The following is a 13460-nucleotide window of genomic DNA, read 5'->3' as shown; positions in this document are numbered from 1 at the left end:
TAAATCCAAAGAAATTTTTTTTTTAATTTTTCCAATAATTGGCTCTCTAACAAAAAATTACAATTTTTAAGAACTTTTTTTGTGTGATTCAGTGTCTGGGGGTCTAAAAAGTGTACCTGTGAAGTTTCAGCTCTGTAGAATGTCCAGAACCAGAAAAAAAATAGAATTAGGGTTAGGGCTAGGGTTAGGGTTAGGGTTAGGGTTAGGGCTAGGGTTAGGGTTATTTTTAGTGCTTAGGGTTAGACGGTTAGGGTTAGAGGCGTAGGGGTAGGGTTACTAACTCTAACCCTAAGTATCTCACCGTAACCCTAACCCTAGCCCCTAACACTAAACCTAACCCTAACCCTTAAAGCCCAGTTCCTGTCCCATTTTGGTCGGTTCTGGTCTGTTTGCGGTTGTTTGCGGTGCGTTAAACGGGGAGTTTGGTCTGTCACTGTGAAGCGGGCGTAACCCTTACACTACCTGATCGATACAACATCATACCTGATCGTATACACACACTGGATGTTTTAAAGCACGTTATTCCAAACAATTTAGGAATGTTAGGTGATTTATGCCCTTTATGGAATAAAACCCGGCTCTGCGTCAACTACGTAATTTTCCATGGGAGTTTTGCCATGGATCCCCCTCCGGCATGCCACAGTCCAGGTGTTAGTCCCCTTGAAACAACTTTTCCATTACTATTGTGGCCAGAAAGAGTCCCTGTGGGTTTTAAAATTCGTCTGCCTATTAAAGTCTATGGCGGTTCACAATGTTCGCCGGTTCGCGAAAATTCGCCGTTCGCGAACGGCGAATTTTATGTTCGCGACATCACTATGTGTGATCTGTAGTGTGTGTGGTGACAGTGTGTGATCTGTAGTGTGTGTGGGGACAGTGTGTGATGTGTAGTGTGTGTGGTGACAGTGTGTGATCTGTAGTGTGAGTTGTGACAGTGTGTAATCTGTAGTGTGTGTTGTGTAGTGTGTGTGTAGAGAGGAGTGTTGTTGTTGATGAGTGTGTGGGGTGAGGAGGAGCACACAGTGCACACAGATGCAGTCAGTGAGTGTGTGATGTGTGACAGTGTGTGATGTGTGACAGTGTGTGATGTGTAGTGTGTGTGGTGACAGTGTGTGATGTGTAGTGTGAGTTGTGACAGTGTGTGATGTGTGACAGTGTGTGATGTGTAGTGTGTGTGGTGACAGTGTGTGATGTGTGACAGTGTGTGATGTGTAGTGTGTGTGGTGACAGTGTGTGATGTGTAGTGTGAGTTGTGACAGTGTGTGATGTGTGACAGTGTGTGATGTGTGACAGTGTGTGATGTGTAGTGTGTGTGGTGACAGTGTGTGATGTGTGACAGTGTGTGATGTGTGACAGTGTGTGATGTGTAGTGTGAGTTGTGACAATGTGTGATGTGTAGTGTGATGTGTAGTGTGTGTTGTGACAATGTGTGTTGTGTAGTGTAGTGTGAGTTGTGACAATGTGTGATGTGTAGTGTGATGTGTAGTGTGTGTTGTGTCAATGTGTGTTGTGTAGTGTGTGTGGTGACAGTGTGTGATGTGTAGTGTAAGTTGTGACAGTGTGTGATGTGTAGTGTAAGTTGTGACAGTGTGTGATGTGTAGTGTGTGTGGTGGTGACAGTGTGTGATGTGTAGTGTGTGTGGTGGTGACAGTGTGTGATGTGTAGTGTGTGTGTAGAGAGGAGTGTTGTTGTTGATGAGTGTGTTGGTTGAGGAGGAGCACACAGTGTACACAGATGCAGTCAGTGAGTGTGTGATGGAAGCAGTGTTCCTCCTCTGCTCTCCTCTCCTCCTCTCTCCTCCTCTGCTCTCCTCTCCTCCTCTCCCCGCCCTCCCTATCCTTGTTCGTCCTCCCCAGGCAGGTCATTTCAGGACAAGCCCAGCGCCCTGCACCAGATCAGCTGTAGAGCTTTCCTCCTCCCGGCCGGGCAGCCGCCGCCGCTCTGCATTCATCTGACTGTCAGGTGAGCTCCGTTCTTCTATGTGTGTTCTTCTATGGGCCTGTGTGCTGCACTGCCCGCCTGGGAACATGGCACTGCCCGCCGCTCTGTGCCGCCCGCCCGCCGCACTGTCATCGCACTGTCATGTCATACTTTCACTTCTGCTCATTGCTCCGATTGATCGCATAGGCGATGTGTGTATCTGTTTGCGGGGTTGACAGTGTATGGGGAGATCTGTAGGATCGGGTTGTGTCCGATCTCCGGTGATGGAGGGCTCCCCGTGTACCGGGACATGTCATGGACTCATAGCCGGCTGGCTGCTTGTAGAAGAAGAGATCTGCATTAGATGGGATCTGTATTATAGTGAGCTGTCATCTCCTCCTCTGTCATGTATACAGGGTGACATCGGACCGACTGCCCTACATACTGTACAAGAGGATCGCCTCCTCTAATCACATTCATTAGGCGACTTACTACATGATGGTATGGGGGAGCTGCATTTATATTACACTAAACACTTTATAAAGTCATCTCCATGTGCTGGGATCAATTCCCACCGATCACCCCTCTGCTGATCAATAGACAACACTGCTCATCTCATAATATTTACTTGGATACAATGTAACAATCTGTATACAAATGTTGGATTAGTCAGTGATATCTACTTTATCTACAAGTTCGTTTGTTGTGTGTTGGTGCTTCAACATAGAGCTCTGAATTAGTGTGGAAGTTTCACTGCTGATGCTAAAATAAACAAAAAAGAGAATACTGTATATATATATATTTTTTTTTTTATTTAGTAGGTGAAGTATATATATATATATATATATTTTTTTTTTTTTTCAATTACTAGGTGAAGTATCTATATATACATGTATGTATATATATATATATATATATATATATATATATATTTTACTTGGGAATATATATATATATATATTTTTTTTAATTTAGATTCATTTTATTTTAATTTTTTTTAAACAGATTAAACATATGTGGATTAAAAAGTGCATGTATATATATATTATTATTTTTTATTAATCTATTTTTTATTTATTTATACATCTGTTCGTTTTTGTGCATGTATTTATATACACACACACATATATATATATATATATATATATATATATATATATATATATATATATATATTATTATTTTTTTTTAATTTAGATTCATTTTAATTTAATTTTTTTTTAAAACAGATTAAACATATGTGGATTAAAACATGTGTGTGCATGTTCATATATATATATATATATATATATATATATATATATATATATATATATATATATATATATATATATATATATATATATATGTATATATATATATATATATATGTATATATATATATATATATATATATATATATATATATATATATATATTATTTTTTTTATTGATATTATTTTTTTTATTTATTTATACATCTGTTCGTTTTTGTGTATATGTATTTATATACACATATATATACATATATATATATATATATATATATATATATATATATATATATATATATAAGTATATATGTATATATACATATACAGTACATCATATTCAATTAGATCACATACAGTATGTACATAGATTTAACAAAATCTATCTATCTATCTATCTATCTATCTATCTATCTATCTATCTATCTATCTATCTATCTATCTATCTATCTATCTATCTATCTATCTGAAACGTTTTAGCAGGAAAAGTATGGAATAAAAGACGGTAGAAGGTATGGCATCTCTGCCACTATATTAAAAAAAAAAGTTTTAAAAGGGCCCCACCTACAAATAAGAAAGAAAAAAGGGTTATTATTCACCTGTCATGCTACTGATCAGCGCTCTATTGCAAAGCTGAGGTTGCTGAAAATTCTTAAGTATCAGATTCTCAGGGGCTGTTCACAACAGAATGCAGTGCGGGAAGCCGGAGTTCTGGTTCCGTACACAGCGCAAGTTTTGTCTGAAATTTGAATTGTTGGTACTTTTGTTATTTAATCGGCTTTTGCTCGAAGAGCCAGGTAGAAAATTGTCAGCCACATAGTGCCTGGGTTCACTCAGATGCAGGCACTGTTTGGGTATTCTGTCAGCCGCAGGTGCCAGCTGTCAGAGTTCAGTAACAGGCGATTCCTCGTCAGTGCTGTTTGATGTTGATGAAATAATCTTTTTTTAGAAATCTGTGCTTGCATGATCAGCTTAAATCAGTGCGTCAGACGCCCTTAGCAGCAGCTGTAAAAATGTCCTGTGTGCATGAGGCCTTAAAGTGTAACTCCACTTCTGTTGAGAAAACAAACTTTGTAACAGATTCCTACATTTAAAATCAGTTTGTTTTACCATGTTCTTTCTAGACTAAGGCACAGTTCACATTAGCGCGGCTTCAAGGAGTATGACTTTGAAGCCAACATCCCTGCGCAACTTCAACATGCCTTGCATACGACTTCTTTAACAAAAGTCAATGCAAGTCGTGTTGAAGTCGCCCCAAAGTAATGCAAGAACCTTTTTCTAAGTCGGAGCGACTTGAGTCGCACCGATTAGAATGGTTCCAATGCCATTAATGGGACGCAACTGATGACAAGTCGTGGCAGCCTGAACCGTGGGTGATTCCTGATTAGGGGGGTTATGTGTTTATTATAACCTCCTGGTGCGCTCTCAGTGTTCCAATGAGGAAAATTGCTGATATCCCTTTAGAAGTATTTAACCACTTGAGGACCACCCCGCACAGATATACTGCGGCAATGAGGCCCTCCTGTGCGAAATCACATACATGTACGTGATTTCACGCACAGGATTTGGGGTGCGTGCGCACGCGCCGCTGGCAACCCACTCCAACTGTGATTGGACACAGCGGGAGTCAATCAGCAGGTCCAATGGGATGTCTGCCGGAACCCGCTGATCGTTCACAGGAGAGGCAGAATGGTGGTCTGCCTACGTAAACAAGGCATTCCTCCGTTCTTTTAGAGAGGAACATGGAGATCTTGTGTATCTGCTAAGCAGGAACATGGATTTCTGTGTTCCTCCAGTTAGGCCACCCCGACACAGTTAGAAAGCACTCCCTAGGAGCACACTTAACCCTTTGAATGCCCCTGATGTTAACCCCTTCCTTGCCAGTGTCATTAGTACAGTGACAGTGCATTTTTTTAGCACTCATCACTGTATTAGTGTCACTGGTCATTTTTGGTTATAGCGCAAAAATAAGAATGGCAGAGGCGATCAAATACCACCAAAAGAAAGCTGTGTTTGTGGGGGAAAAGGGACATCAATTATATAATGAGTACAGCACCGCAGGACCAGTTAATTGACAGTTAAAGTAACGCAGTGCCGTATCGCAAAAAATGGCCTGGTCACGAAGGCGGGTAAACCTTCTGGGACTGAAGTGGTTAATCTCTAGAGAAAATGTCCCCCAATATGAAATTCACATTGCAGAGGATGCCTGAAATGTCATTTTTATCTTAGTGCAAATGTCTGTGAAAATCAGTGAGCCAATCACACAACTCAAAAATGAAATTTCTGGGAGCTTTCCATACAACAGTGGTGTATAGAACGCCTCCAGGTTGCCATATTGTTCTCTGGGTACTTAAGGCTGAACCCCCCCGGAGAAAAAAATTATCTTCGGCCCTGCTTCCTGGAATCCAACTGCCCTTAGCTCAGGCACGCATGCAGGAGAGTGTTCTTAGCTGAGAAAACCCCTCCTCCTCTCCTCCCCTCCTGAAGACTCCTGGGAATCCATCTGCCTTTAACTCAGGCATGCATGCAGGAGAGTGTGCTTAGCTGACAAAACCCCTCCTCCTCCCCTCCTGAAGACTCCTGGGGTGTATGCCATAATTTGCCTAGGCAAGAAACCAGGGAGTAACTGGAGAAATGTAAAAAAAAGAAGTAAACATGATGTACTTTCCTATCTCTTTACTAATGTTAGCAGCATGAGGATTAAAAATAATCCATTTTAATTGAGAGTTAAGTTCCACTATAACAGGATCTTTATGCCCAGAAGGAATGCCTGATCACATGACCACTGTGATTCGCTGTAGCAATAGAAAGAAATAGCTATTGAGGGTAGGGCAAAACATGTTGGGGACATGATGGGGGCGTGCCCCCCCCCCCCCCCGTCCAAGATCTTAAAACAGCATGTCCTCCATTCTTAAGCTGGCCATACACTAGCCGAAATATCAAGCACACTCATTTTCGAAAAATGAAAAATCGGCCGTGAGAGCAGACGATCGTGCCATCATGTAATGACCGAATTTTGAACGATAAATCGTTCAATGGACATAAATGAATCAGTTTTTCGTTCAGTTTGTCACATATGCCTAGTGCAAACAGTTTGGGTGAGAAATACATTACCCTTTCAATTTATCGTTCGGTCGGCGGATTTTCAAAACTGTTCCTTCAATTTTTCGGCTCTGAAAAGTTAAAAACGATTTTCTATTTGTGCCCATTACCTTGACAAAAAATGAACGATCGGACCAAATGACAGATTTTCGAACGATTTTTCGGCTAGTGTATGGCCAGCATTACAGACCCATTCTATGCTCACTCACAGCTGTGGGAAAAAAAAAATAGCCTCCAGCAAATGTTTATCAACATTGTTAAGGCTGCTAGATAACTATAAACACAATGTTCTACAATGTATCATTTCCTTCTTTTGAAGGAAATGAACTTCCATCTGTAAGGCTCTGTTCACATGTAGGCGTTTTGGGGCGTTTTTGGGGCGTTTTTCTGCTCTAGGATCAGCTCTCAAAACGCCCAACAAGACAAATCCTATTCATTTCAATGGCCCCTGTTCACATCTGAGCGTTTTGAAGCTGTATACAAAACGCCCAATGCTCAAAAAAGTACATGAGCTTCTTTTTGGGCAGATTACAGGCGTTTTCCATTGATCTCTATTCAATCTAAAAACGCCTGCACGAAAATCGCGGTAAAATCGCGGTAAAAAACGCCGCAAAAATCGCGGTAAAATCGCGGTAAAAAACGCGCGAAAAACGCTACGCTCAGGTGTGAATGTAGCCTAAGTGAGGGCAGTTTAACCTCTTAAAGACTAGCCTTTTTCTGACACTTGTTGCTTACAAGTTAAAATCAGTATTTTGTGCTAGAAAATTACTTAGACCCCCCCCCCCAAAAAAACATTATATTGATTTTTTTTTAGCAGAGACCCTAGAGAATTAGATGGCGATCATTGCAATCTTTTATGTCACACTGTAATTGCGCAGATTTCTTTAATGAACTTGAGAAAATGAATTAAAATAAAAAACTAAACAGTAAAGTTAGCCCAAATTTTGAGAATCGTGATCTTTATTCAGAGCAAAAAAAATCATGATTCTTATTTCATCCAGAATCTGCACATTTTTGTAAATATTTTATTCTATCCTTTTATGTGACAACACTGAAGAAATGACACTTTGCTACAATGTGAAGTAGTGAGTGGCCACTGCCTTGCTAAAGAAGCTGAGGGTAAAGGTAATGCACTGGCCAAGCATGTCTCCAGACCTAAACCCTATTGAGAATCTGGAGGAAGGTGGAGGAGCGCAAGGTCTCCAACATCCACCAGCTCTGTGATGCCATCATAGAGGACTATAAGAGGACTCCAATGGCAACCTGTGAAGCTCTGGTGAACTCCATGCCCAAGAGGATTAAGGCAGCGCTGGAAAATAATGGTGGCCACACAAAATATTGACACTTTGGGCCCAATTTGGACATTTTCACTTAGGGGTGTACTCACTTTTGTTGCCAGCGGTTTAGACATTAATGGCTGTGTGTTGAGTTATTTTGAGAGGACAGCAAATTTACACTGTTATACAAGCTGTACACTCACTACTTTATATTGTAGCAAAGTGTCATTTCTTCAGTGTTGTCACATGAAAAGATATAATAAAATATTTACAAAAATGTGAGGGGTGTACTGACTTTTGTGAGATACTGTATATGGCAGCCGGGCTATTTCTTTCTCGACAGCCTGCTTTGGGTTTGGTAGAACCTTTCCCCAGCCTGCACCCTCACTAGTCAACAGCATCCAACTTACTGGACAGTCAGCATGAGCGGGAGCCCTTAAACATTTGTTGTGGGTCACACTGCGATTAGCTGTGAGTGGTCACATGATCGGCAGCCAGTCCTGCTGACTTCTATTCATTATTAGATACTGGGAGCTGTCAATGACAGCTCAGTCACTGTGCTATGAGCGAACTGTCTGCTTGGAAACCTCCGCCATCATTGGACACATATGTGCGGCATGTGAGCATTAAGACCTCTTTACTGCCGCACCTGGGAGGCAAGGAATAAAACAAAATGTAAGCACAGATGTACACACATGTACATATACATACAGTATGTAGGATAATACTTTTTGGCATAACATACATTTTAACCACTTGACCTCCAGAAGATGTACCCCCCTTCATGACCAGGCCATTTTTTTTTTCGATACTGCACTGCGTTACTTTAAATGACAATTGCGCGGTCGTGCGACGATGTACTAAAAAAAAACATTTATGTCCTTTTTTTCCACACAAATAGAGCTTTCTTTTGATGGCATTTGATCACTTCTGCATTTTTTTTTCTTTTGCACTATAAACAAAAAAAAATCAGTATTTTTTACTTTCTGCTATGAAACATATCCAATAAAAATTATTGAAAAAATGTATACATTTTCAATGAATAGATTTAGGCCAATTTGTATTCTGCTACTTGTGTTAAAAAAATCCCAATAAGCATGTATTGATTTATGCAGAAGTTATAGCTTCTACAAACCATGGGATATTTTTATTCATTTTTATTTATTTATTCATTTTTTTTTTACTAGTAATGGCGGCAATCAGCGACTTATAGCAGGACTGCAATATTGCGGCAGACATTCGGACACTAACTGACACTTTTAGGGACCAGTGACACTAATACAGTGAACAGTGCTAAAATATTGCACTGTCACTGTTCTAATGGCACTGGCTGTGAAGGGGCAACATCAGGGGTGATCAAAGGGTTAACTGTTTGCCTAGCCTGTGCTTTAGTACAGTGTGGGAGGTTCTGTTACTAGGTGAAGACATTGATCCATGTCCATGCTTTGCAGAGACACAGGATTCATGCATTCCCTCCTGTCGGAATGGCGATCTGCCTTGCTTACAGAGGCAGAGCACCGTTCTTTCTCTCTGCAGGATGATCGGCGGGTGCCGGCGGACATCGGGTCAGCGGTACCTGCTAATCGACTCCTGCTGTGTTTAAGCATGTGCGCCCACTACCCAGAAGTGCAATGTACATTATATATAGGTGATCCTGCGCATAGCTGTCGCCCTGTAGCAGGAAAACTGCTATAGGGTGGTCAGCAAGTGGTAAAAGACAAAATAGCTTGTGTGGCAATTTTTATATGCTATATTATTATTTTATTTTAAAGTGGAGTCCCCAGTCAAACATTTCTGTATTGGTGGTGGAGATCTATCCCATACAATTGCCAAGAGTCAGATACAACTGAGCGGATATATAACCTCACCAGCCTCTTTATTAGGTACACCTGCTTGGTAACACTCATTGCTTATCAGCCAATCACATGGCAGCAACTCAATGCATTTAGGCATCTGGTGAAGACCACTTACTGAAATTCAAACTGAGCATCAGAATAGGGAAGAAGGGGGATTTAAGTGGCTTTGAATGTGGAATGGTTGTTGGTGCCAGATGGGCTTGTCTGAGTACTTAAAAAACTGCTGATCTACTGGGTTTTTTACTCACAACCATCGTCCCAAAAAGAGAAAATATCCAGTGAGTGGCAGTTGTGTGGAGGAAAATGCCTTGTTGATGTCAGAGATCAGTGAATAATGGGCAGACTGGTTTGAGATGATAGAAGGGCAACAAGAACTCAAATAACCACTCGTTACAACCAAGGTATGCAGAATGCCATCTCTGAATGCACAACACATTGATGGTGCCACTCTTGTCAGCTAAGAACAGGAAACCGAGGTTACAATTCGCTTCCAAAATTGGACAATAGAAGATTGGAAAAACTTTGCCAGAGTCTTGATTTCAGCAGCGACATTCAGATGGTAGGGTCAGAAATTGGCGTAAACAACATGAAAGCATAGATCCATCCTGCCTTGTATGAACAGTTAAGGCTGGTGGTGTAATGGTGTGGGGGATAGTGTATTGGCACTGTGGGCCCCTTAGTACCAATTGAGCATTATTTATACACCACGGCCTACCTATGAGTATTGTTGTTGACCATGCCCATCCCTTTATGACTAGTGTACCCATCTTCTGATGGCTCCTTCCAGCAGGATAATGCACCATGTCACAAAGCTCAGATCATCTCACCACTGGTTTCTTGAACATGACAATGAGGTCACTGTACTCCAATGGCCTCCACAGTCACCAGATCACAATCTAATAGAGCACCTTTGAGATGTGGTGGAACAGGAGATTCCCATCATGGATGTGCAGCTGACAAATTTGTAGCATCTGCATGACGCCATCACGTCAATGAACCAAAATCTCTGAGAAATGTTTCCAACACCTTGTTGAATCTATGCCACAAAGAATTAAGGCATTTCTGAAGGCAAAAGGGGGTCCAACCTAATAAAGTGGCCAATAAGGGTATATACTGTACAATCAGAAGTCAATTTCCATTAGCAAATAGCAGGCCGAATAAGGAAAGCCATTTAGGCCCCTTTCACACTTGTGCGACTTCTCCTGCAATTTGGGACTGCAAAGTCACATGACAAGTCGTACTCCATGATTTCCAATGAGTACTGTTCATATCTGTGCGACTTCAAGTTGCAACAACTTTAAATTAGCCCTTGCACTACTTTGGTCCAACTTTGATGTGTTTTGAGGTCCATAGACATAAGCATTGCTTCAAGTCCAGTCAGAATCGCGTTGAAAAATCACGGTAAAATTGCGCAACTTTTAGGTCGCACAAGTGTGGAAGGGGCCTAAGGCCCCTTTCACACTTGTGTAACTTGTCCTGCAATTTGGGACTGCAACGTTGCATGACAAGCCGTACTCCATGATTTTCAGTGAGTACCGTTCATATCTGTACCACTTCAAGTCACAACGACTTTAGAGTAGTCCCTGCACTACTTTGGGCCGATTTGAATGCCTTTTGAGGTCTATAGACATAGGCATTGCTTCAAGTCCAGTCAAAATTGCGACAAAATATATGCGGCATAAGGCCCCTTTCACACTTGTGCGACCTAAAAGTTGCACGATTTTGCAGTGGTTTTGCTGCAATTTTTTTTACATGATTTTGACTAGACTTGAAGGAATGCCTATAGCCCCGTACACACGTACCTATTGTCGGCTGTAAATATACGGCCGACGACCGATGGGCCGATTGTAGGCTTGTTAGTATGATGCTTCCGACAGCCGACAGCGCATTTTCGGCCGAACAGAATCTGTCGTGCAAGCATTAAAATTTTTGTTGACCAACACCAGAACGGCCGATTGTTCGTCAGTCAGTACAGATTTCGGCCGACAGACAGCAGATGAGCAAGACTGGGCATGCTCAGAAAAGAAAAAAGACAAGGAAAGTTAACCATCACATGACATCACTTCTGCAGTCGGCTGTTGTTGGCCGACAAAATTCGTGTGCAGTCTTTTGCAGTTTTCAACAGACACGACAGCCCTGGACAAAAGACGGCCGATCGTTCGGCCAACGATCGGTACATGTGTACGAGGCTTTAGTCTACAGACCTTAAAACGCATCAAACTTGGACCAACGTAGTGCAGACTACTTTAAAGTCGTTGCAACTTGAAGTCGCAAAGATATGAACGGTACTCATTGGAAATAATGGAGTAGGACTTGTCATGCAAATGTGCAGTCCCAAATGGCAGGACAAGTGTGAAAGGGGCCTTAGTTTAATTGATTTGTGTTTCTCCATTGCTCTTTGATAGTGAATAAACCTCGTGTGTCATGGAGTCAGTGACTGGAAGGTGCTCCTGGCTAGTAGATTAGAGAATAGGCCGCTGTCTGTAATCAGCTGTCACATCCTCCCTGCGCTGTCACAGAGCTGGCTTTCTAGGCACCATGATCACCGTCCCCTGCTGGTCCTGAAGGGGTGAACAGTTCAGCGATGCCAGAAAGGATTAGGTTTGGATTATCTGAAAGAGAGAGTTTTTATTTTTTTCCCCCCTTTAGCTTTACGGAAGAATACAGCGTGTACTCTCGGCTGAAGAGATTCCTGCATTCTTGATGAAAACATTTTCAGGGAGACAGATCAGATGGAAGCCTGTGCCAGCAAGTCTTTTATTGCAGACATATTGGTGTAAACTAACCTAGTTCTTGCTGTGTCCACCCTCCCGCCCCTCTCCCTTCATGGGCATTTACAGACACTTGGACCATGGCCAGCTGTGAAGTTCACAGACTGTGAGTGCTGCTACCTTGTCCTTGTTTGAAATGTCAGGCCTGCACGCTCTCAGACTGTGCTGTCTTCACTGTTTGATTTCCATTTAACCAGTTCCACGTCATCCGTGTTGCTATGATCGCACTTTCTATTTTTTTTTTTTTACTGCTTTCCCTTGTTCGCGTTCTAACATTAGTCAGGCAAAAGCTGGGCTTTTTCTACCAGGCTTTTCAGGTCATCAGTCTCATTAGGATTATCCAGCACTGTCGCTATGTTCCTGAACAGCAGGCCAGAGAATTTCCTCGCTCATGTGATCTAGGCTGTTGCTCATTTCATTGCGATTTAATTGCCTACTAATGAATGGTAATTTATTTTTAACGACAATGTAAGCAGCGCTGTCTTACCGCACCATAATAAAAGGTAAAGGGGCGCCCTATTTGAAGGGTACAATACTAGGGGGACAAAACTTAACGTCTGCCATTATAAATATAGAACCCCAGATCTTGGTGAACTCTTGACAGGTCAATTAAACTACAAGCAAGCTGGGTAAATGTAAACTATGTTATCAGAAGTATTGGGACACCTGCCTTCACACGCACATGAACTTTAATGGCATCCAGTGGCGGCTGGTGCTCCATGGGCAGGTAGCGGACAGCACCCGGACCACACCAGCCCACACACCATACTTTTTAGGAAGCAATGGGCTGGAGTCTCGAAGACATTGTAAGGAAATTTAGAATAGATGCTTTACTTTCCTACAGAGGAACATCTGGACTCCCCCACCCCCTTCCCTGGTCGCCGACTCACTCACTCTGCCTGGATATGTGGAGGGAAGGCAGGCAGCGGCAACGGCTTCTTCGTCTTCCCTCAGTCTCCTGCGTCTCCTCCCTCCTCCTCCTTGGCCAATGGCATGGCTTCCCCTTTCGACCAATCAGGAAACAGGTCTCAGGACCCACTTCTTGATTGGCCAGGAGGAGAATCCATATTGTCACACAGCTGGGTGGGCTCGGGGCGCAGTGCTCTGCACCCCAAGTCCACAATTTTTTGAAGACTATTAGAGCCTCTGGCTCTAATCACGTACTTCGAAAAAAATAAACCCCATTGGAATCCATGCGTCCGGTGCCCTGCATGTAAATTATTAGGCCGAATGCATGGATGGGGGGGCGGCGCCCCTGCACCCCCAATGGCCCCTGATGGCATCTC

General features: G+C 42.3%; 1 protein-coding gene across 1 annotated transcript in view; it reads left to right on the top strand.

Annotated features, from left to right (window-relative positions):
• Positions 1-1773: 1773 nt before the first annotated feature.
• THRB (thyroid hormone receptor beta) overlaps positions 1774-13460 on the top strand; it is a gene marked incomplete at its 5' end in the record, with an annotated part of 542677 nt that continues 530990 nt past the window's right edge. The window contains one exon of the mRNA XM_082258824.1: positions 1774-1960. The remainder of the gene's footprint in view (positions 1961-13460) is intronic.

Source organism: Pelophylax lessonae, assembly GCF_965119305.1.
Source record: "Pelophylax lessonae genome assembly, chromosome: 5".
NCBI classification, from domain to species: Eukaryota; Metazoa; Chordata; class Amphibia; order Anura; family Ranidae; genus Pelophylax; species Pelophylax lessonae.
Note: the sequence above shows the minus strand (reverse complement) of the source record. Positions and strands in the feature narration are given on the sequence as shown.